The sequence below is a fragment of the Neofelis nebulosa genome, chromosome 6 (assembly GCF_028018385.1).
Source record: "Neofelis nebulosa isolate mNeoNeb1 chromosome 6, mNeoNeb1.pri, whole genome shotgun sequence".
NCBI classification, from domain to species: domain Eukaryota; kingdom Metazoa; phylum Chordata; class Mammalia; order Carnivora; family Felidae; genus Neofelis; species Neofelis nebulosa.
Window position 1 is genome coordinate 67,531,417 of NC_080787.1, and position 24,597 is coordinate 67,556,013.

General features: G+C 37.4%; 1 protein-coding gene across 5 annotated transcripts in view; it reads left to right on the forward strand.

Annotated features, from left to right (window-relative positions):
* SMAP1 (small ArfGAP 1) overlaps positions 1–24,597 on the forward strand; it is a 215,969-nt gene that overhangs the window by 137,694 nt on the left and 53,678 nt on the right. The gene's annotated exons all lie outside the window — the stretch shown is intronic.

The following is a 24,597-nucleotide window of genomic DNA, read 5'->3' on the forward strand; positions in this document are numbered from 1 at the left end:
ATAGGTTTTAGATAGATACTAACCCTTTATCAGAAATGTCATTTGCAAATACCTTCTCCCATTCTGTAGGCTGTCTTCTGGTTTTGTTGATTGTTTCCTTCCCTGTGCAGAGTTTTTTTATCTTGATGAAATCCCAGTAGTTTCTGTTTGCTTTTGTATCCCTTGCCTTTAGCAACATGTCTAATAAGAAGTTGCACTGCCTGAGGCCAGAGAGGTTTTTGCCTGTGTTCTCCTCTAGGATTTTGATGGTGTCCTGTCTCACATTTAGGTCTTTCATTCATTTTGAATTTATTTTTGTGTATGGTGTAAGAAAATGGTCCCGTTTCATTTTTCTGCATGTCTCTGTCCAGTTTTCCCAACACCCTTTGTTGAAGAGACTGTCTTTTTTCCATTGGATATTCTTTCTTGCTTTGTCAAAGATTAGTTGACTGTATAGTTGTGGGTCCATTTCTGGGTTCTCTATTCTGTTCTATTGATCTCTGTGTCTGTTTTTGTGCCAGTACCGTACTGTCTTGATCTCTACAGCTTTGTAATATAGCTTGAAATCCAGAATCACGATGCCTCCAGTGTTTTCATTTTCAGGATTGCTTTGGCTATTCAGTGTCTTTTGTGGTTCCATACAAATTTTAGGATTGTTTTTTCTAGCTCTGCGAAAAATGCTGGTGGTATTTTGATAGGGATTGCATTAAATGTGTGGATTGCTTTGGGTAGCATAGACATTTTAACAATGTTCTTCCAGTCCTTGACCATGGAATGTTTTTCCATTTCTTTGTGTCCTCTTTAATTTCTTACATCATTGTTTTATAGTTTTCAGAGTATAGATCTTTTATCTGTTTAGTTTTATTCCTAGGTGTCTTACTGTTTTTGGTGCAGTTTAAATGGGATCGATTACTTTATTTCTTTTTCTGCTCTTTGTTATTGGTGTATAGAAATGAAACACATTTCTGCACATTGATTTTATATCCTGTGACTTTTCTGAATTCATGTATTAGTTCTAGCAATTTTTTGGTGGAGTCTTTCAGGTTTTCTACATAGAGTGTCACGTCATCTGCAAATAGTGAAAGTTTGACTTCTTCCTTGACAAATTAGATGGCTTTTATTTCTTTTTGTTTGATTGCTGAGGCTAAGACTTCCAGTTCTGTGTTAAATAGTAATGGTGAGAGTGGACACCCTTGTGTTGTTCTTGACCATGTGGGAAAGGCTCTCAGTTTTTCCCCATTGAGGATGATATTAGTTGTGGGTCTTTCATATATGGCCTTTATGATGCTGAGGTATGTTCCATGTATCCCTACATGTTGAGAATTTTTATCCAGAATGGATGCTGTATTTTGTAATATGCTTTTCCTGCATCTATTGAGGGGATCATATGGTTCTTATCCTTTCTTTTATTAATGTGGTGTATCACATTGATTGATTTGTGAATATAGAACCAGATCCACAGCCCAGAAATAAATCTCACTTGATCATGATGAATAATTCTTTTGAGGTACTGTTGAGTTTGATTTGCTAGTATCTTGTTGAGAAATTTTGCATCCATGTTCATCAGGGATGTTGGTCTGTAATTCTCCTTTTTAGTGGGATCTTTGGTTTTGAAATCAAGGTATGCTGGTTTTGTAGAATGAGTTTGGAAGTTTTCTTCTATTTCTGTTTTTTGGAACAGTTCGAGAAGAATAGGCATTAAGTCTTCTTTAAATGTCGAGTAGAATTACCCTGGAAATCATCTGGCCCAGGACTCTTGATTTTGGGGAGGTATTTGATTACTGATTAAATTTTTTGCTGGTTATGGGTCCTTTATTAAAATTATTTTATTTTTATTTTATGCATTAATTTATCTAATTTTTATTGGAGAGTACAAGTTGGGGAGAAGGGAAGAGGGAGTGGGCAGAGAGAGAGAGTTAGAGTGAGTCTTAAGGAGGCTCCACATGGGGCTTATTCCTATGACCCTGGAATCATGACCTGAGCTGAAATCAGGAGTCAGACACTCAGCCAACTGACCCACTCAGGCACCACTATTTCTTTATTAAGTACAGTATTACCTATTCAGTAGAAAAAAAATATGCAAACAAGCAAAACATTTAAATAATATGTAATTTCTCATAGACCCTCTATCTAAGGATGACTGTTGTAAACAACTTGTGTGATAATTTTTTTTTAATGTTCATTTATTTTTGAGAGAGAGAGCAAGAGCAAGCAGGGGAGGGGCAGGGAGAGAGGGGGACAGAGTATTGGAAGCGTGCTCACTGCTGACAGCAGAGAGCCTCACATGAGTCTTGAACTCATGAACCTCGAGATCATGACCTGAGCCGAAGTCAGACATTTAACTGACTGAGCTATCCTGGCACCCCCAATTTGTGTTACAGTTTTCTATGCTTGTGTGCATATTACTTACTGGTATATCCCTTGGTGGGGTACTTTAGTTTAAAAGAGATTATTGGCAATGACATGTGGTCCCCAAAATATGTTATAATTTTTTTTAATGTCTTTTTATTTTTTTATTCTTTTAATTTACATCCAAGTTAGTATATAGTGCAACAATGATCTCAGGAGTAAATTCCTTAATGCCCCTTACCCATTTAGCCCATCCCCCCTCCCACAACTCCTCCAGTAACCCTCTGTTTGTTCTCCAGAACTCACGAACTGTGAGATCATGACCTGAGCCGAAGTTGACGCTTAACCAACTGAGCCACCCACGTGCCCCTTGAATTTATTTTTGTGTATGGTGTAGGAAAGTGGTCCAGGTTCATTTTTCTGCATGTTGCTGTCCAGTTTCCCCAGCACTACTTGCTGAAGAGACTGTCTTTATTCCATTGGATATTCTTTCCCGCTTTGTCAAAGATCAGTTGGCCATATGTTTGTGAGTCCATTTCTGGGTTCTCTATTTTGTTCCATTGATCTGAGTGTCTGTTTTTGTGCCAGTACCATACTGTCTTGATGATTACAACTTTTTAATACAGCTTGAAGTCTGGGATTGTGATGCCTCCTGCTTTGGTTTTCTTTTTCAAGATTGCTTTGGCTGTTCGGGGTCTTTTCTGGTTCCATACATATTTTAGGATTATTTGTTCTAGCTCTGTGAAGAATGCTGGTGTTATTTTGATAGGGATTGCATTGAATGTGTAGATTGCTTTGGGTAGTATTGACATTTTAACAGTATTTGTTCTTCCTATCCAGGAGCATGGAATCTTTTTCCATTTTTTTGTGTCTTCTTCAATTTCCTTTATAAACTTTCTATAGTTTTCAGCATATAGATTTTTCACCTCTTTGGTTAGGTTTATTCCTAAATATATTATGTTTTTTGGTACAATTGTAAATGGGATCGATTCCTTGATTTCTATTTCTGTCGCTTCATTGTTGGTGTATAGGAATGCAACCGATTTCTGTGCATTGATTTTATATCCTGCAACTTTGCTGAATTCATGGATCAGTTCTAGTAGGTTTTTGGTGGAATCCTTTGGGTTTTCCATATAAAGTATCATGTCATCTGTGAAGAGTGAAAGTTTGACCTCCACGTGGCCAGTTTGGATGCCTTTTATTTCTTCCTGTTGTCTGATTGCTGAGGCTAAGACTTCCGATACTATGTTGCATAACAGTGGTGAGAGTGGACGTCCCTGTCATGTTCCTGACCTTAGGGGGAAATCTCTCAGTTTTTCCCCATTGAGATGATATTAGCATTGGGTCTTTCATATATGACTTTAATGATCTTGAGGTATGATCCTTCTATCCCTACTTTCTTGAGGGTTTTTATAAAGAAAGGATGTTGTATTTTTTCAAATGCTTTCTCTGCATCTATTGAGAGGATCATGTGGTTCTTGTCCTTTCTTTTATTGAAGTGATGAATCACATTGATTGTTTTGTGGATATTGAACCAGCCTTGCATCCCGGGCATACATCCCACTTGGTCGTGTTGAATAATTTTTTTAATGTATTCTTGAATCTGATTGGCTAATACCTTGTTGAGGATTTTTGCATCCATGTTCATCAGAGAAATTGGTCTATAGTTCTCCTTTTTAGTGGGGACTCTGTCTGGTTTTGGAATCAAGGTAATGCTGGCTTCATAGAAAGAGTTTGGAAGTTTTCCTTCCATTTCTATTTTTTGCAACAGCTTCAAGAGAATACATGTTAACACTTTTTAAATGGTAGAATTCCCCTGGAAAGCCGTCTGGCCTTGGGCTCTTGTTTTTTGGGAGATTCTTGATTACTAATTTAATTTCTTTACTGGTTATGGGTCTGTTCAAATTTTCTGTTTCTTCCTGTTTCAGTTTTGGTAGTTTATATGTTTCTAGGAATTTGTCCATTTCTTCCAGATTGCCCATTTATTGGCATATAATTGTTCATAATATTCTCTTATTATTTTTATTTCTGTTGTGTTGGTTGTGATCTCTCCTCTTTCATTTGTGATTTTATTTGGATCCTTTCCTTTTTCTTTTTGATCAAACTGGCTAGTGGTGTATCAATTTTGTTAATTCTTTCAAAGAACCAACTCTTGGTTTCATTGAACTGTTCTGCTGGGTTTTTTGGGGGGTTTTTTTGTTTGTTTGTTTTGGTTTTGGTTTTGATAGCATTGATTTCTGCCCTAATCTTATTATTTTGTCTGCTGTTTTTGGGTTTTGTTTTCTGTTTTCTCCAGCTCTTCAAGTTGTAAGGTTAGGTTGTGTATCTGACACCTTTCTTCCTTCTTTAGGAAGGCCTGGATTGCTATATACTTTCCTCTTATGACTGCCTTTGCTGTGTTCCAGAGGTTTTGGGCTGTGGTGTTATCATTTTCATTGGCTTCCATGCACTTTTTAATTTCCTCTTTAGCTTCTTGGTCCAGTGTGTCATTCAAAATCATTGTTTCCTTGTTTATTTTCTGATTAGATGATCTGTCCATTGCTGCAAGGGGGGTGTTGAAGTCCCCTACTATTATGGTATTACTACCAATGAATTGATTTATGTTTGTTATCAACTGATTTATGTATTTGAGTGTTGCCACATTTGGAGCATAAATATTTACAATTGTTAAGTCTTCTTGGTGGACAGACCCCTTGATTATGATATAATGCCCTTCTTCATCTCTTGTTAGTCTTTATTTTGAAGTCTAGATTGTCTGATATAAGTATGGCTACTCTGGCTTTCTTTTGTTGACCATTAGCATGATAGATGGTTCTCCATCCCCTTTCTTTCAATCTGAAGGTATCTCTAGGTCTAAAGTGGGTCTCTTGTAAACAGTATATAGATGGATCTTGTTTTCTTATCCATTCTGCTACCCTGTGTCTTTTGATTGGAGCTTTTAGTCCATTGACATTTAGAGTACTGAAAGACATGAATTTATTGCCATTATGTTGCTTGTAGAGTTGGAGTTTCTGGTGGTATTTCTGGTCCTTTCTAGTCTGTGTTGCTTTTGGTATGTATGTATGTATGTATGTATGTATGTATGTATGTATTTTCTTTCTTTTCTCTTTCTTTCTTTTTTTCTCTTTCTTTCTTTCTTTCTTTCTTTCTTTCTTTCTTTCTTTCTTTCTTTCTTTCTTTCTTTCTTTCTTTCTTTCTTTCTTTCTTTCTTTCTTTCTTTCTTTCTTTCTTTCTTTCTTTCTTCTTTCCTCCCTTCCCTTCCCTTCCCTTCCCTTTCCCTCTCCTTTCCTCTTTTCTCCCCTCAGAGAGTCCCCCTTAAAATTTCTTGCAGGGCTGGTTTAGTGGTCACAAATTCCTTTACTTTTTGTTTGTCTGGGAAACTTTTAATCTCTCTTTTTTTTTTTTTTTTTTTTAAATTTTTTTTTTTTAACATTTATTTATTTTTGAGATAGAGAGAGACAGAGCATGAACGGGGGAGGGTCAGAGAGAGAGGGAGACACAGAATCTGAAACAGGCTCCAGGCTCTGAGCAGTCAGCACAGAGCCCGATGCGGGGCTCGAACTCACATACCGCGAGATCGTGACCTGAGCCGAAGTCGGACGCTTAACCAACTGAGCCACCCAGGCGCCCCTAATCTCTCTTTCTATTTTGAATGACAGCCTTGCTGGATAAAGAATTCTTGGCTGCATATTTTTCTGTTTTAGCAGATTGAATATATCCTGCCACCTCTTTCTGGCCTGCCAAATTTCTGTGGGTAGATCTGCTGCAAACCTGGTCTGACTTCCCTTATAGGTTAAGGACTTTTTTTCCTTTGCTGCTTTCATGATTCTTTCCTTGCCTGAGTATTTTGTGAATTTGACTGTGATATGCCTTGTTGATGGTTGGTTTTTGTTGAATCTGCTGGGAGTCCTTTGTGCTTCCTGGATTTTGATGTCTGTGTCTTTCCCCAGTTTAGGAAAGTTTTCTGCTATGATTTACTCACATAGCCCTTCTACCCCTTTTTTTCCTCTCTTCCTCTTCTGGGACCCCAATGATTCTGATGTTCCTTTTTAATGAGTCACTGATTTCTCTAATTCTTCAGTCATGCTCTTTTACTTTGTCTCCCTTTTTTTTTTCTGCTTCATTATTCTCCATAAGTTTGCCCTTTGTATTGCTCATTCACTGCTTTGCCTCATCTATCCTTGCTGCTGTGGCATCCATTAGAGATTGCAGCTCAGTCATAGCGTTTTTTATTTCATCCTGACTAGTTTTTACTTCTTTTATCTCCACCGAAAGGGATTCTAATCTGTTTTCAACCCCAGCTAGTATTCTCATTATCGTCATTCTAAATTCTTGTTTAGACATCTTGCTTATAGCTTGTTGGTTAAGTCCCTGGCTATCATTTTTCCCTGCTCTTTCTTTTGGGGTGAATTCCTTCATTTTGTCATTTTGAAGGAAGAAAAGGAATTAATGAGGTAAAAAAATTTTTTTTAATTAAAATTAAAAAGTCATAAACAGCATACACACAAAAAAAATCAAATAAAGGATTTATTAGAGAAAAAGGGGGGAGGAAAATGTTTGAAAATTTGAAAAAATGAATACAATGAAATAGAATAAAATGAAATGATGGAAGTAAAATAGAATTCGAAAAATTTACAAAAATTAAAAAGTATAGTAGAAAAAAATTAAATTTTTTAAATAAAAATTGAAAGTAAAAATAAACTTTTTCTCTTTCTGTATTCAAGAAAAAGAAATGAGGGGCGCCTGGGTGGCTCAGTCGGTTAAGCGGCCGACTTCGGCTCGGGTCATGATCTCGCGGTCTGTGAGTTCAAGCCCCGCGTCGGGCTCTGTGCAGACAGCTCAGAACCTGGAGCCTGTTTCAGATTCTGTGTCTCCCTCTCTCTGACCCTCCCCCGTTCATGCTCTGTCTCAAAAATAAATAAACGTTAAAAAAATTTTTTAAAAAAAAAGAAACGAAAAAGAAGAAAAAAAGAAAATTGAATAGATGGACCAGCGAACAGACTGAAATACGATTTAAATTACATCGTTTTCCCCTAGAAGTCAAACTATGAAGCATTTGTAGTCCGTAAACTATGCAGGCATAAAGACTTGTGGTGTTCCTGAAGAGCTAGGTTGGCCCAGTTGGGTGGGGCTTAGTGCAGCGTCTCTGTTCTCCACTAGATGGCGCCACTTAGCTTACTGGGGTGAATTGTTGTGGCGCTTGTAGGTGTGTATATACCTGCGCAGGAGGGGTGAAAATGGCATCACCCAGCTACCTAGTCTCTAGTATCACAACTCTGTTCTCCCCAGTCTGTAATCGCACACCCGTCCTTTGTCTCCGGCTTCCATCCACTCCCTGCTTTTATACTGTCTGTGACCAAGCCGTCAAGTTGCCAGGCAGCACCTCCCTCCTGAGTTTTATTCCAGATGCGGCTGTTTTTCCCGACCCCTTATGTCTGAGGGACTGCTACTTTGACCTGTTCTGCCCCCTGTGGGAGGGTCTCACCGAGCAATGGCCGGGTGCTGGCAGCACCCAGGAACGTTTGTGGGACCATGCTGCTCCCTATGCTCAGAGACTGAGGCTGGGTGCCAGCCCACCCCAGAAAAAGTTCATGTGATCTTGTAGCAGCAGCGTTTCAGGGATTATGGAAAATCACAACACTCATCTGTCACCAGACTTCACCCTTAACGACCTTGTCCCAGCACCAGTGAATTTGGTTATTCTCTTGGGTCCCCTGGAGCCTTTGCCCATGGGGGTGCCACACAGACTCTACTAAATGTCCCCCACCCACCCTTTCACTGTATGGCCTGAGGACACTCAGCTCCTGGTATTTTGTCCTTCTCACCAGAGCACCGCCAGGTATGGAGCTGTGGAGTTTCAGACTCTGCGCTCCCCCGGTTTATAGAGTCTTAATGGAATGTAAACCCTCTCCTTTCTCCTTTCTCCCTTTTTAGTTCAGTCCCTGTGGCTGTTTCCACTTTTCCACTTTGTCTCCAGCTGCTTTTGGGGAGAGGTGCTTTTCCCATATTTCCCCTCCATCTCCGTCCTCTCTCTGCCTGCAAAAGCAGCTCCCTACCCTCTGCAGCTTCTCTCTCCCCAAGTTCACCTCTCTGCGCTGCATACCTGCTGAATTCTGTGGTTCAGGTTGTGCAGATTGTTGTGTTAATCCTCAGATCAGCTTTCTAGGTGTGCAGGATGGTTTAGTGTTGGTCTGGCTGTATGTCTTGGACACGAGACACACAAAAAACTTCCATGTTCTTCCACCATCTTGGCTCCTCCTACCTATAATTTTTTTAATATTAGACTTAAAAAATATTTCTTGTGCAGATATTTGCCACTGGTTTCTTGAAAATCATGAAAGAAAAGTCTGTTCACAATGTTTGTCAATGTAGAATTAAAAACTCTCAGGAAGGAAAGTTCTCTAGAGAAGCAGTAATATGGGAAAGAGAAGGCTCCTGCTTTTGGTAATACTATCATTAAAAAGTTTATCTCAAGATATGAGAAGTATTTGACTCCTAAGAAGATGATACAGATGAATAGTTATTTTTTAAATTAGTTGGTAAAGGAACAAACCAGCGAAGTTGCTTCTTTGGACCACTTATTTTGTGTTAATAAAACTTAAAAATACATTTTTACTTGCTCAATAGAAGTGATTTAATCTTCCAATATATGCAAAAACTACAATTGCAAATCTGTTTTACTTGAAATTTCAATACAGCTATGTAAAAGTAAGCAACAGTTGTAAATCAAATAAATTGTTCTTAGTAAAACATTAAAGCTAAATTAAGTGGCTCATTGCCAGATGCTATATTGATAGGTTATGTTTTTAGCAATCTAACAGAGGCATTTACACAGCCACCAAGCTCTCAAATGTAATTTAGGCTAAATAAACCTCTAATGTGATACATGAGTGCATTTGAGAATAAGATATTTCCAATAATTAATGCTTTTATGGAAATCATGGATACATATGGTGTAGGTGAATAAGCATAGCAGATTTCTCACAAAGCATTATTATGAGTGGGTTTGGAAGATTCCTTTTATTTTCCACAGATCATTTTATTCCCTGCTTAAAGCTCAACATTAAAGAGTAGTTTGATGGTAATATTTTGTTTGTAGATTTAAAAAACAGTAATAGGTGCAGTATCACTATACATTAGGCTTAGGAAGCATTACAGTGCAGTTTCTACTGTAAGTTTTATTAAAGTATAGATTGCTAGTTGCTATTGACAACTTCCTATATTTCTTCAGCTATTAAGTACCTTTTTAAAAATTAATATTTTTTCATTGAAAAAGAAAAGATCACGGTGCTGTGCCTAAGTAAAAAGAAATCATATTTTCTGTGTAATAAATTTATAGTTACTATTCTTTAACCAAGAGACAGGGTAGATAAAAAACTTACTGGATTTTTTTTTTTTTTTAATATATGAAATTTACTGTCAAATTGGTTTCCATACAACACCCAGTGCTCATCCCAAAAGGTGCCCTCCTCAATACCCATCACCCACCCTGCCCTCCCTCCCACCCCCCATCAACCCTCAGTTTGTTCTCAGTTTTTAACAGTCTCTTATGCTTTGGCTCTCTCCCACTCTAACCTCTTTTTTTTTTTTTTTCCTTCCCCTCCCCCATGGGTTTCTGTTAAGTTTCTCAGGATCCACATAAGAGTGAAACCATATGGTATCTGTCTTTCTCTGTATGGCTTATTTCACTTAGCATCACACTCTCCAGTTCCATCCACGTTGCTACGAAAGGCCATATTTCATTTTTTCTCATTGCCACGTAGTATTCCATTGCGTATATAAACCACAATTTCTTTATCCATTCATCAGTTGATGGACATTTAGGCTCTTTCCATAATTTGGCTATTGTTGAGAGTGCTGCTATAAACATTGGGGTACAAGTGCCCCTATGCATCAGTACTCCTGTATCCCTTGGATAAATTCCTAGCAGTGCTATTGCTGAGTCATAGGGTAGGTCTATTTTTAATTTTCTGAGGAACCTCCACACTGCTTTCCAGAGCGGCTGCACCAATTTGCATTCCCACCAACAGTGCAAGAGGGTTCCTGTTTCTCCACATCCTCTCCAGCATCTATAGTCTCCTGATTTCTTCATTTTAGCCACTCTGACTGGCGTGAGGTGATATCTGAGTGTGGTTTTGATTTGTATTTCCCTGATAAGGAGCGACGTTGAACATCTTTTCATGTGCCTGTTGGCCATCCGGATGTCTTCTTTAGAGAAGTGTCTATTCATGTTTTCTGCCCATTTCTTCACTGGGTTATTTGTTTTTCGGGTGTGGAGTTTGATGAGCTCTTTATAGATTTTGGATACTAGCCCTTTGTCCGATATGTCATTTGCAAATATCTTTTCCCATTCCGTTGAAAACTTACTGGATTTTTAATAGCCTCTCCCTTCTTCTTCCCCAGAGTATCCATACCATATATATTTTTAATAAGTTAAAAAACATGCATAAGGATAAAGAAGAAAATAATATCACCACACATCTGACTACTTAGAAAAAATTATCACTAATATTTTGATGTTTATCCTTCCTGCTTCCGTTGGAATATATGTGTATCTACGTAACATCATACTGTACATATTATTTTGTAATCTACTCTGTTCCTCTTTCATTTAAAAGTGTCTTGTTAAATTTTGAATATCCTTTTTTCTTGACAAATACACTTTTTTTTTTATCTTTAATAACATTTCATTGAACGGATACATCATAATTCCTTTGAGTACAGTAAGATTCTTTTAAAAATGTATCTCTTGGGTGCCTGAGTGGCTCAGTTGATATAGCGTCTGACTTCGGCTCAGGTCATGATCTCACAGTTCGTGGGTTCGAGCCCTGCATCGGGCTCTGTGCTGACAGCTCAGAGCCTGGAGTCTGTTTCGGGTTTTGTGTCTCCCTCTCTCTCTGTCCCTCCCCTGCTCGTACTCTGTCTCTCTCAAAAATAAATAAACATTAAAAATATATATATTAAAAAAGAATGTATCTCTTGAGTTGGGGCACCTGGGTGGCACAGTCTGTTAAGCATCTGACTTCAGCTCAGGTCATGATCTCATGGTTTGTGAGTTCAAGCCCCGTGTCAGGTTCTGTACTGACAGCTCGGAACCTGGAGCCCACTTTGGATTCTGTGTCTCCCTTTCTGTCTCCTCTTCCCCTGTCCATTGCTGTCTCTCTCCTTCAAAAATAAATAAATATTAGAAAAGAATGTATCTTTACAGTAATGGAAATATGTATATATAATCAATGTACAACTATGTGATAACTTCTTAAGATCAATTTTTAAAACTGGAATTGCTAAATCAAGGAATATGGACTTGTAAAAAGTCTTTTGGAAAATATTAACAAACCCCTTGAAAACAAAGATGGAAGAATCTAGTCTTGGTTAGAAGACTTTAATTTGATTCTCATTTCTGCTATTTTCTAAATATCTGAACATTCTGAGCTCAGTTTCCTCAAAAATGTATCCATTAATTCAATGGACGTTTTATTTTATTTTATTAAAAATTTTTTTTAATGTTTTTATTTATTTTTGAGAGACAGGGGCAGGACATGAACAGGGGAGGGACATAGAGAGACAGAGAGACAGAATCCGAAGCAGGCTCGAGGCTCTGAGCTGTCAGCACAGAGCCTGATGTGGGGCATGAACCCGCAAGCTATGAAATCATTTCCTGAACCAAAGTGAGGCACCGAACCGACTGAACCACCCAGGCGTTCCAATTTACTGTGTGATTTTTAGTACCTACCACATACCAAACACTATTTTAGGAACTGGAGATAAAGTGGTAAGTGGATGTCCTGTGTCTTATAGAATTGTCCTAACAATCCAGAATGTCTTTAGACATTGCTGGATGTCCCCTGAGGACAAATTGCTTCTCCTTTCAGAATCACTAATTCACATTCTGGATCCATGAAACTGGGTCTTGATGCCATTTGTCATCTCCTGGAATATTACTTTTGTAGTAGTTGTAATTACTTGTCTAGTACAAGATCTAAACTTGTAATGCCCTGGATGTACTAGTGCATACTTTCTCTGGTATACTTTTTTTTTTTTTCAATTAAAAAATAATTGTATAAGTATATATTTCTTACTTAATTTGAAGATCATTTCTTTACATTCATTTTTTTCTTCTTTACCTTATTTGTTTTTAAACATTCTTAGATTGCAAGCTTTTTTTTTTTTTTTAATTTTTTTAATGTTTATTTATTTATGAGAGAGAGACAGAGCACAAGCAGGGGAGGGCAAAGGGAGAGGGACACACAGAATCTGAAGTAGGCTCCAGGCTCCAAGCTGTCAGCACAGAGTCCACAGAGTCCAGTGTAGGGCTTGAACTCACAAACCATGAGATCTACCTGAGCCGAAGTTGGACGCTCAACTGACTGAGCCACCCAGGTCCCCCTTCTTTGCCTTATTTATTCCTTAATTCATCTGGCATTTGACTTAAAGCAGTATAGTCTGACTAGAAAGTAAAAAATGTGCAATGATGAAGGGACAAGGTATTTCTCCACTCACATGGGAGGCATTCGTGTACTAATTTTTAAAGGGTATCCACTTATAATAATAGTAAAGGAACCCCTGGCGTTGTGGTTTCCAGCTCTCCCTGTTTTGTGGCCTGTCAAAAGATGGCTGTTCTATATTCACATCTCTTTTAGAGTTCATTCCTGCCTTGGTTTATGGCCTTCTCCTACCAACCTGGCTCCCATTATTATTATTACTACTACTATTATTATATTAGCTGTGGATCTAGAGAAATAGATACTTTTTTCTGGTAGCAATGGTAAACATTCTTGAGGTATTACTCCAAAAATATCCTGAGTGGTTTTTATTTGTAGTTTACGAAAACAAGTCTCATCATTTCATAGTTCCTACATGGTATGAACATCTTTAGGATCTGATGAGGACATTGGTAACAGTGAATATTAATAACCTTATAGAGATGACTATGCAGTCTTTGTTTATTCCCTCTGTAGCCAGTACTCTCCAGACCTTTCATCATTTGGAACTCTATGTTTTAGCGTGATAGGCTGTATAGCTTTGATCAAATATCATTAGAACCTTGAGGTGTGCGCTGTATTTTACATCCTGTTTCTTCATTTCACCTGAATTCCTGTTCTCTGGGTGTGCCATCTGACTTCTTAATCCCACCCACAGTCAGTCCCTCTCTCTTGTAAAGCATGCCAGCCAAGTGGCAGTTCTGTTCTGGCTACTGTGATATTCTATGTGATTTATGTGTAAAGTTGATAAAAATAATCTTATAAGGGATTTGGGGTGACAGTATGGTTACTTTCAAGTATATTAAATGCTATCACTATTTTGCATCCAGATATTTGTGTGTGTGTGTGTGCGCGTGCACATGTGCGCACGTGTGATGAGGGATGGAGGGAGGGAGAGATTTAGAAAGTTATCTTGAAAAATTTCTGGGAGGAACTATTTGGATTGAAGGTAGCAACTATCACTAGGATCCCTGCAGTGTATAGTCACACTGAAGGGTTGGAAGAAATATAAAAATGATGAAAGCTGAGTTTACCATCAAGAATTTTAAAATTGAGAAAGAGCAAGTGATTGAAAGGGGAATGATATGAAAAATAACATTAGCAAAAGGTTGATACAGTGCAACAGGAGAGGTGTTGAGTTACAGAAGTGAGAGGTAACATGTTGGGATTAGTAGGAAAGTCTACATGGCAGTGTTTACATTTGACATGCGCTTTGGAAGATTCTTAAGAAAGAAGAGGAGGGGCGCCTGGGTGGCGCAGTCGGTTAAGCGTCCGACTTCAGCCAGGTCATGATCTCGCGGTCCGTGAGTTCGAGCCCCGCGTCAGGCTCTGGGCTGATGGCTCGGAGCCTGGAGCCTGTTTCCGATTCTGTGTCTCCCTCTCTCTCTGCCCCTCCCCCGTTCATGCTCTGTCTCTCTCTGTCCCAAAAATAAATAAAAAATGTTGAAAAGAAAAAAAAAAAAAAAAAAAAAAGAAAGGGTAATAAGCAGAGGGAATAGCATGAAAAAATTACAAATTGTAAGGCATATTTTGGCAATAATAAATAATCCGGTTTAAGTAGAGTGTAGGACAATAATGGAGTATAAGACAAAGATAATATTGAGAAAACCTTAAGTTTCTTGATGAACAGTGGATCACTTTTGATTTTGAATTGGAAAGTATATTGATTTGAGCAATTATTTAATAAGATGATATCCTGGCTGCAGAATGTAAGATGTACTGAAGGAAGGAACAGCAAATCTGATCTGCATTTTGATACAAACTAGCAAACTGAGGAAAAAACTTTTGACCTGTAGGAGATAATTAGAAATCTGAACACTATAAGGTATTTAGTGAATAATAATGACTCTTGTTTTTTAGTATAGGTGATGGCATTTGGTTGTTTTTTTTAAGAGACTACCTTTTAGAGATATATAATCAGGTTAATCTACTTTTATAAAGAAAGCATTCCACATTCAAACCTCAATAATCTCTGGCTATTTCTCCTCTTGAGATGTTAGCCCATTTACCTTAATAACGATTTCCCGGAATTTATTAGGGGCTGCAAAATGGTGATATCCTAATTCTGTTATTTCTTTTTCATTTAGTAGTTGAAATACTTCTACTGGTTTTGGTTACCTGGTAGTATAATTCATATAGGAAAGGAAGCTTCATTCTTTCCCTTAATCTAACAGTTTTCAAAATAATGAGTTGATTCATTAGTATCCTTCAGTTGTGCACAACTGAACAATTATGTATTCATTAATTAAACATATAGGGTGTGGTCTATCCATTGACGTTATTATCCTTTGATGAGAAGCCTTCAAGTTGGCTCTTGAGCTATTTTTGTGATGCTACTGTAAGTAGTATGATATTTTCCTTGATATTTGGTATGATAATTGTTTTAAGCTCATTGTGTATATTGCCTACCCCAGACCTGTAATCAACAGTTTTACTAGGGAGTCCTGGTTCCCTTTAGTGGAAAGTGTATTTAATTACCACACTGTAGGTCCTAGAGGTGTTCATTGTCAGTGTGTGTGTGTGTGTGTGTGTGTGTGTGTGTGTGTACATACAGTTTCTCAAATTTAAATTGTTTACTCTCTCCACTTATCATTTTATAGAAAAAAAGTTGTGACTAGTGATAGCAAATGAAGAATAAATTGTGGATTTGAATTCAGAACTCCATAGTTTACTGTTTTCTTAGTTTAAAAAAAAAATGAGTCCCCAAACTGAATAGCCAACACTGACTTTGTTAGATTTGTGACCTGTTGCTTAAGAACCATAGGCAGCAGATATTTATTTCCATTAACATTTCTCCATTATTTTCACTTTCCTCCCGTTGTAAATCCTATTTTTAAATATGCTAGTACATTAAAAATTGATAGGGTATACTCAAATCTTTTTATAATGAAAGCCTATTGCTGTGGTTTTCATTTGATGATGTTTTGCCACATACAAACATATTTGCAAACAAAACAGTATACAGGAAGGTGTTACAATAGAGATTTCTTTTAGGAATTGGCATCCAGGAGATATTCTTGGCTTTTGGGGTAAGATGTTGAGGTAGAGGTTTGTTTATCAGACCTGCTTTCTCCAGTTTTCTCTTTCTTCCTGGCTTCCTAACCCTCATTCTTTAAGAGGAAGAAGAAAAGCTGGGCTGGAGGATACTAGATCTGTGGTAGTGGAAGTGTGTCCCCAAAGAATGTTGGCATTCTTCAAACTGTGTTGGAATATTTACTACTGAAGTATAATACATGATAGTCTTTTATTTTCCAGTTTGTGGAAGAACCATGCTAATAACATTTTCCACTTATAAATTTTTCTACCATGTTATTTTTTAAAATAGTTTTATTGAGATATAATTTACATATTATAAAATTCTTCTATTCATATGTATAATTAAGTGGTTTTTACTATATTATTAGAGTTGCACAGCCATAACCATTGTCCGGTTGTAGAATACCTTCATCACCCCCAAACACCCCTTAGCTATTAGCGGTCATCTATGGCAACCACTAATCTTTCTGTCTCTGTGGATTTCTATTATGGATATTTTATATAAATGATATCTTATAACGTGGTATTTTGTGTCTGGCTTCTTTCATTAGCGTCTTGTTTTTAATGTCATAGCATGTGACAGTAGCTTATTTTCTTGCAGTGTATTTTGTTGTAATTATGGAGCAAAGAAGTGGTTGTTCTCTCATCAACAAAATTATGAGCTGTCAGAGGTATAAAAAATACCATGTTTTATTTATTTTGTTTTGTTTTGTTTTTATTTTTAATATGAAATTTATTGTCATATGGGTTTCCATACAACACCCAGTGCTCATCCCAAAAGGTGCTCTCCTCAATACCCATCACCCACCCTCCCCTCCCTCCCACCCCCCATCAACCCTCAGTTTATTCTGTTTTTAAGAGTCTCTTATGGTTTGGCTCCCTCCCTCTCTAACCTCTTTTTTTTTTTTTTTTCCCTTCCCCTCCCCCATGGTCTTCTGTTAAGTTTCTCAGGATCCACATAAGAGTGAAAACATATGGTATCTGTCTTTCTCTGTATGACTTATTTCACTTAACATAACACTCTCCAGTGCCATCCACGTTGCTACAAAGGGCCATATTTCATTCTTTCTCATTGCCACACAGTATTCCATTGTGTATATAAACCACAATTTCTTTATCCATTCATCAGTTGATGGACACTTAGGCTCTTTCCATAATGTGGCTATTGTTGAAAGTGCTGCTATAAACATTGGGGTACAAGTGCTCCTATGCCTCAGCACTCCTGTATCCCTTGGGTAAATTCCTAGCAGTGCTATTGCTGGCTCATAGGTAGATCTGTTTTTAAATTTTTTGAGGAACCTCCACACTGTTTTCCAGAGCGGCTGCACCAATTTGCATTCCCACCAACAGTGCAAGAGGGTTCCCGTTTCTCCACATCCTCTCCAGCATCTATAGTCTCCTGATTTGTTCATTTTAGCCACTCTGACTGGCATGAGGTGATATCTGAGTGTGGTTTTGATTTGTATTTCCCTGATGAGGAGCGATGTTGAGCATCTTTTCATGTGTCTGTTGGCCATCCGGATGTCTTCTTTAGAGAAGTGTCTATTCATGTTTTCTGTCCATTTTTTCACTGGATTACTTGTTTTTTGGGTGTGGAGTTTGGTGAGCTCTTTATAGATTTTGGATACTAGCCCTTTGATATGTCATTTGCAAATATCTTTTCCCATTCCATCAGTTGCCATTTAGTTTTGTTGATTGTTTCCTTTGCAATGCAGAAGCTTTTTATCTTGAGGTCCCAATAGTTCATGTTTGCTTTTAATTCCCTTGCCTTTGGAGATGTGTCAAGTAAGAAATTGCTGCAGCTGAGGTCAGAGAGGTTTTTTTCCTGCTTTCTCCCCTAGGGTTTTGATGGTTTCCTGTCTCACATTCAGGTCGTTTATCCATTTTGAGTTTATTTTTGTGAATGGTGTAAGAAAGTGGTCTAGTTTCATTCTTCTGCATGTTGCTGTCCAGTTCTCCCAGCACCATTTGTTAAAGAAGCTGTCTTTTTTCCATTGGCTATTCCTTCCTGCTTTGTCAAAGATTAGTTGGCCATACTTTTGTGGGTCCAATTCTGGAGTCTCTACTCTATTCCATCAGCCTGTATGTCTGTTTTTGTGCCAAAAAATACCATGTTTTAATGATGCAAGAGGAGCAAGAACCAGAAGTAGCCATTTATTAGGGAGCCATTTGAAATCTGGAATCAGTATTTACAAGACCCATAAATTCCATGTCCATAGATGTTTCATTCAAAGAATATTGCCCATTTAAGGTCTATATACTGTCAAAACCAGAATCATGTGGACTGTGTTTCAATTTGTACTGAAATTTTTAATGTAGCTTTCTATTCTCTCTTTATATGTCTCTAAAGAAAGCATAAAATGACTTGAACATATAAAAAAATTAAAAGGGTTACTTAGAGCCAGATGGTAAATGACGGGAACTGTTTATCCTGAAAAACTGATAATTAAATTGATTGTTAAATGGACGTATCTGTGATTCAATCTTTATTGGAACAGAATATATTGAAGCCTATCAGAATAATAGTAATATTTCTAAGATTTTGAAATAGGGCACCACATAATTATTTTTTAAAACTGAATTTTGCTAATAAGAAAGGAGCATTCTGCTGAGTTGGCATTAGTATGCCTCTACTTAAGATCATTTTAGAAAGACTTGCCTTAGCTCCTGGTTTCAGGCATCGGGCTGGTTGTAGAAACCCCTGTTGTTCTGTATTCCCTACCCATAGGGCTTTGTGTGGGGCAGTGACCTCAGTTTGTCTCTCTTCTTTGCCTTTACATTTGATTTCTGTTCCAGGAAAAGATGTTCACCTCAGTCCTGAACCTGACTAATCTGTGGGTTTTCTCACATAATACTTTTTCATGTGTTTGAAGCTGAAGAGATGTGATTAAGGATGAAATTTTGAAGCCATGTTAGCTACAGAATGTTATAAGTGAAAACATAAAAAACTAAGAATGTCTTCCTTTGATTAAGTAAATGTGATATACTAAGATACACACCAAATTTTCATTTACCATAGACAAGCAGTATCTATTGGATATATCAATAGGAAGAAAAAAAGTATATATCAACAGAGATATTGTTTATAAATTTTCATATCCTGTTTCTATACAGTAAAATGTAAGGAAATAATCATAATTGATGTTATGAGAACTATAAAGAGGAAGAAGGGAGAAAAAATGATTTGATTTGATTGTGATAGGTATGGTATGTCTTGGTACAGAGACTAGAGAAAGATTGTGAAACTTTATGTATTATTCAAAGTAATTTTGAGCCAGTGAGAGAACAGTGGTGTGTGTGTGTGTGTGTGTGTGTGTGTGTGTGTTCAACCCTTTCAGATATATATTCCTTTCACATACATATATATACATATATTTTTCCCCATTTAATTTTACAGTGTTAGTTTACTTTTTTATAAATAGGTATTATTTAGAAGCCTGTTTTCACCACTATAGAACAATTCTTAAATAAGCAGTTAAATCACTAGGCTCTTCTTTTTATTTTAAAAAAATTTTTTTTAATATTTATTTTTGAAAGAGACAGAGCTGAGTGGGGGAGGGGCAGAGAGAGGGAGACACAGAATCCAAAGCAGGCTCCAGGCTCTGAGCTGTCAGCACAGAGCCTACCGCGGGGCTTGAACTCACAGACCCAGAGATCATGACCTGAGCCAAAGTCAGATGCTTAATCGACTGAGCCACCCAGGCTCCCCTAGACTCTCATTCTTTTTAATAGGCTAAACTATCACACTTAAGAGAGCTAATCAATGCAACCAGAAACTGTGGTTCAGTGGAGTAATCAATAGTTGCTGAAGTTGGTCTTTGTAGATTCTAAAGTTTGACTTCTTCCTCTCAGTAAAACTGGTGTTAGAAAATGTCACTCCAGGTAGCACTTGAAGTTGCTGTTGGGATTTTTTTTTTTTTCATTTGTTTTCAAGGTGTCCAATTTTTTATTTTATTTATTTTTTTAAAGTTTATTTTTTGACAGAGAGAGAGAGTGAGCGAGCATGAGTGGGGGAGGGGCAGAGAGAGGGAGACACAGAATCTGAAGCAGGCTCCAGGCTCTGAGCTGTCAGCACAGAGCCCGATGTGGGGCTCAAACTCATGGACCAAGATCATGACCTGAACCGAAGTCGGACATTCAACTGACTGAGCCACCCAGGCGCCCCTCAAGGTGTCCTATTTTTTAAAGAGGAATTTAAGAGAATTTTTAAAATCTTTTGTTGTTATGTTATTATGTTCTTATATTATGTATCTGAAAGGGATATTTTGTAACTTCATAGAGATTTTATTTTAGAAGTTAAATTAGTTTTTAAAAGTTTCCTAACCCTTTTATAACCTTTGAAATATAACATGTAGATCTTAAATTTATAGCTTAAAAGTTTATACACTTGTGTAACCAGTGCACAGATCACTATGCAAAACATTACTAATACTTTTGTACTCTCTAATCATCACTTTCCCAAAGTTAATCATTATTCAGATTTCTGAATATAGGTAAGTTTTGTCTCCTTTTCTGTTTCATGTAAATAATCATACAGCATCTTTCTGTGTCTGGTTTCTTTTGATTATGATTGTGTCTGTGAGTTTCATCCATGATACTGTATGTTCTTTTCTTACTGCTAAGTATTAATTGTCTACATTTGCCATACTTAATTTTTCCATTCTGCTGATGGTTGACATGGGTAGTTTTTGGTTTAGGACTTTGATAAATAAAGGTGCTATGAACATTCTTGGTAAACATATACGTAAAGCTTATTGGGTGTATACCTGAGAGTGGAAATGCTGTATCATAGGGTATGTATATGTCTAGTTTTAAAAGTTTCCCAAAGTTATTGTATCAATTTATATCATCTTCAACATCGTGTAATAGTTAAAATGGCTTTGCATTCTTCACAAAATTTGGTATTGTCATTTAAAAAGAATCTGATGGATATAGAAACTAGTATTTTTATTATTGGTGCTAATTAAGTATATATAATGCCCTGGCAGTTAGAGGTTATCTTTAAATTAGTAAATAATTTGGGGCGCCTGGGTGGCGCAGTCGGTTAAGTGTCCGACTTCAGCCAGGTCACGATCTCACAGTCTGTGAGTTCGAGCCCCGCGTCAGGCTCTGGGCTGATGGCTCGGAGCCTGGAGCCTGTTTCCGATTCTGTGTCTCCCTCTCTCTCTGCTCCTCCCCGTTCATGCTCTGTCTCTCTCTGTCCCAAAAATAAATAAAAAAACGTTGAAAAAAAAAATAAATAAAAATAAATTAGTAAATAATTTAACTAGCTTGAGACAGTTGTGACTACTACATGTCTACCACTACATTTGCTCTCTTCTTACTGTTTTACCTAGTTGAAAAAAGAAAGAATTGAGGCATGAAAATAAGAATCACTGTCTTACAGAAAGCAGTAACAAGATGGTAGTGACCTTATTTTGTTAGTTAAAAACTGTAGACTAAAATGCCCTCAAGCCTAAAAGAAAAAGGAACCAGCTGAAGTTATAATAGCTTTTTAATACTTATTATTAAAGTAACTGTGATGATAAGGAGTGTATAACTTGTTGCAGAAAACCATATTTTAGGTTCTATTACAGGCTTATAGTAAATTGGCAACATTTTTTTTCTTTCATGGAATTTCTAAAATGTTTGTGCAGTCATTTAAAGCTTTATTGCAAGTGAGGCAATAAAAGGGGAAGAAATCCAATTACTTTATGTGCAAAGCTTTCATTTCCTATTTAATGAAAGAAAGAAAGACTTCTGTTCAGTAAGCATGCAAGCTTTACAGTCCCTCACAGTAAATTAGAAATTTCCTTAAATAGATGATAAGAAAAATATTTCCTAAGTAAATGCTTTGATGAAAGGTAGTTTCACTAAGTTAAAGACTTTACTTAAGAATGTCGGAGCCAAGGTGAAAAGGGTCAGCAATTAGATTTGATTGGTCATGAAATTAATAAAAATAGGAAGCGCTTACTTGATGATTAACTATTACAGGTACTGTTTTAAGCTCTGTATATATATATATATTATTTCATAGGCTTCACTACAACTCCATAAGATTGATACTATTACTGTCCTCATTTAGTGATGAGAACCTGAGAGACTTAGTAATTTATTTATGGTCACACAGCTATTAAGTAGCCAAGCCAATATTTGAATCTGGACATTCTGCCTTCAGAATATGTACTCTTACTCAGTATGCCTTAATCAATATGTACTCCTAATCAATATGTACCCTTAACCAATATGGTCTCTCAGTATATTAGTATTATAGCCAAAAGTGAAGCTAGAAAGAAGGGAGAAAGTCCAGGGGTTAAGTAATTTCCTACTAAGTGGCAAGCACTGTGTTAGGCATTTATGTGGGCTAATTAATTCTCATAGTAGCCCTAGGTAGCTTTAACATAGTTATCACACAAAACAGAGCAGTGGGGCTCACCTGAAGCAGGGCTTGTGCTCATCTGAAGTAGAGCTTGGGCTCACCCAACTCAGGGCTCAAGCTCACAGGATGCAGGGCTTGAACTCACGAGCCATGAGATCATGACCTGAGCCAAAGTCTGATGCTTACCTGACTGAGCCACCCAGGTGCCCCAAGGTCATAACTTATAAGCATTTTTGGATGGGCCACTCATCTACCTATTCCTGAAGATATACCTAGATTATTCAACAAATGTATTGAGTGCCTGATATGTGACAGAAACAGTAATAGGCTCTTGGTATATAGCATTGAACAAATGCTAGACATAAATCCCTGCCCTTTGGAACTTACAGTCCAGTCATGTTTATGTAGTTGTGATTTGCTCTTGGAAAATTGTGATCTTTTTGATATTGTCTCCTTGCTCTCCATCTGGTAACCTGATAGGTTAGGGCCTGTCTGCCTGATAAATTTCATTTCTGAGAGCCTCTAGGAACACAGGCATTGGTTCCCATTTGCACTAGCTTTCTCCAGGACCATCAGTCTTCTTTATCTTTGTGTGGGTGTTCTAGGTTGAATATGCATTTATTGACCATCTTTTATGTAATGAGACCTATTCTAGCATTGGGGGTGCAAAGGTGACATCAGGAAAAAATATGTATACTCTGAGAGTTTATAGTTTGGGAGAAAGACAAAGAGCAGAGAGAGAAGAGAGAACCCTTAGTGTCCTATATGTGGTTCCTCCCCAAGCCCTCCCTTTGTTCTTTTCCTCCATAGAAACTAGTCAGAACCTACAAGCAGGAGTATAAGGCTTCATTGTGTTAAGTTCCTTAACTTCACTCATTCCCTCTTCTAGACCCATGGCGATCCCTCAAGTATTCATTGAAGGGATAAAAGAAAGGAGGTGTATTTCCAGATATATGTATATTTTGTTTTCTGGTTCATCTGGTTTTAGTTGATCTTTCAATGATGTTTTCATATCTTCCCTCTTTTCTGATGTTTTGACATGCACACTAGTATGTAGGGAGTTGTTATTGAAAAATTTTCACTATCCAGTCATTGCAGTTGAGTCATCCTATGTGAAGATCTCAAATAGATGATGTTGGAAAACTGGTTTAATTATATTCAGAGCCACTATCAAATGAGAATTTGATAGAGGTGAGCTGGTTAACAATCAAAGAGGAGAAAATTGCTAAAGATGTGCCTCAAAATAGAATTATTCAAAAAGTCCTCCTGACTTCACAACTTCCACAGTCTCATTCTACTCACTTCCTTGTGACCTCCCTACTTTTCCCTTAGGAAGAGGTACTCTTGTGCCTAAATCAAGTACTGATTCAATCCAATTATTGTCTCATTCCATGCCCTCCATTGAGCAAAAATAACTGCTGACTGGTCTCACTTTCAGTTCCTGGCTACAAATCTCAAAAGGGCATTGAATGTTGCCTTGCAGTCCAATTACCCTTTCCTTTTTTCTAGTATGTTTGCTCTATGGTTTTCCAGAGTTTTTTCATGCTTTCTCTTCTCTTTATAAACATAATACACAGTCCTTTTCAGTAATGTTTTTGTTTCATGTTTGATCAAGAAAATAGCAGTCCCTCATTTTCTCACCACTGAAACAGTCAGCTTGCATCTGTGCCCTGCCTTTTCTGAAGTGAACAGGTCCTACCCCTCTAAGAGATCAATTACTCCAACTGGGGTCTAGATATTCTGCAACTTCATTTTTATGTACCCCCCTCCCTACTTCCTTGGTGTTTTCCTTTTTTACTGTATCTTATTATCTCCATTATTATGGCCTCTATTTATCACTGTTTTTGAAAGGGTCATTTCTGGTATTTATTTACATTTTCTTACTCAAGGTTTTCTTCTCATTGCATTCTACTCCAGTTTTTGTTTGTTCTCTCTCCTGATACTCCCCTAGTTAAGCTCACCAGTTACCTTCATGTTATCACATCCAGTGGATTTTTCTCTTATCTTTCTTCTCATTAGTTTTCTGTACAGATGGCCATTCCCTATTTCTTGAAGCATTTTCTTGTCTTAATTTTCATGAACCCCATTCCCTTGGGTTTATTCTCATTTCACTGCCTGTTCCTACTAAGTGTCTTCTATTGGCTTCATCTCCTTTGCTAGACCCCGAAATGTAAGTCCCAAGTTTTGTGCTGGGCTCCCTTCATTTGTACTTTCTTTGCCTAAATGCCCTCAATCAGTCCCATGATGTTAATGATCAAGAATACACTGATGTCCCCCCAAATCCAAATCTAAGCTTGACCCAGCCTCAGAACTCTAGACTTGTATATTCAGCAGCCTTCCTATCATCCCTGCATATAGATGCCTTAGACTGATGATGTCCAAAACAGATTTTTT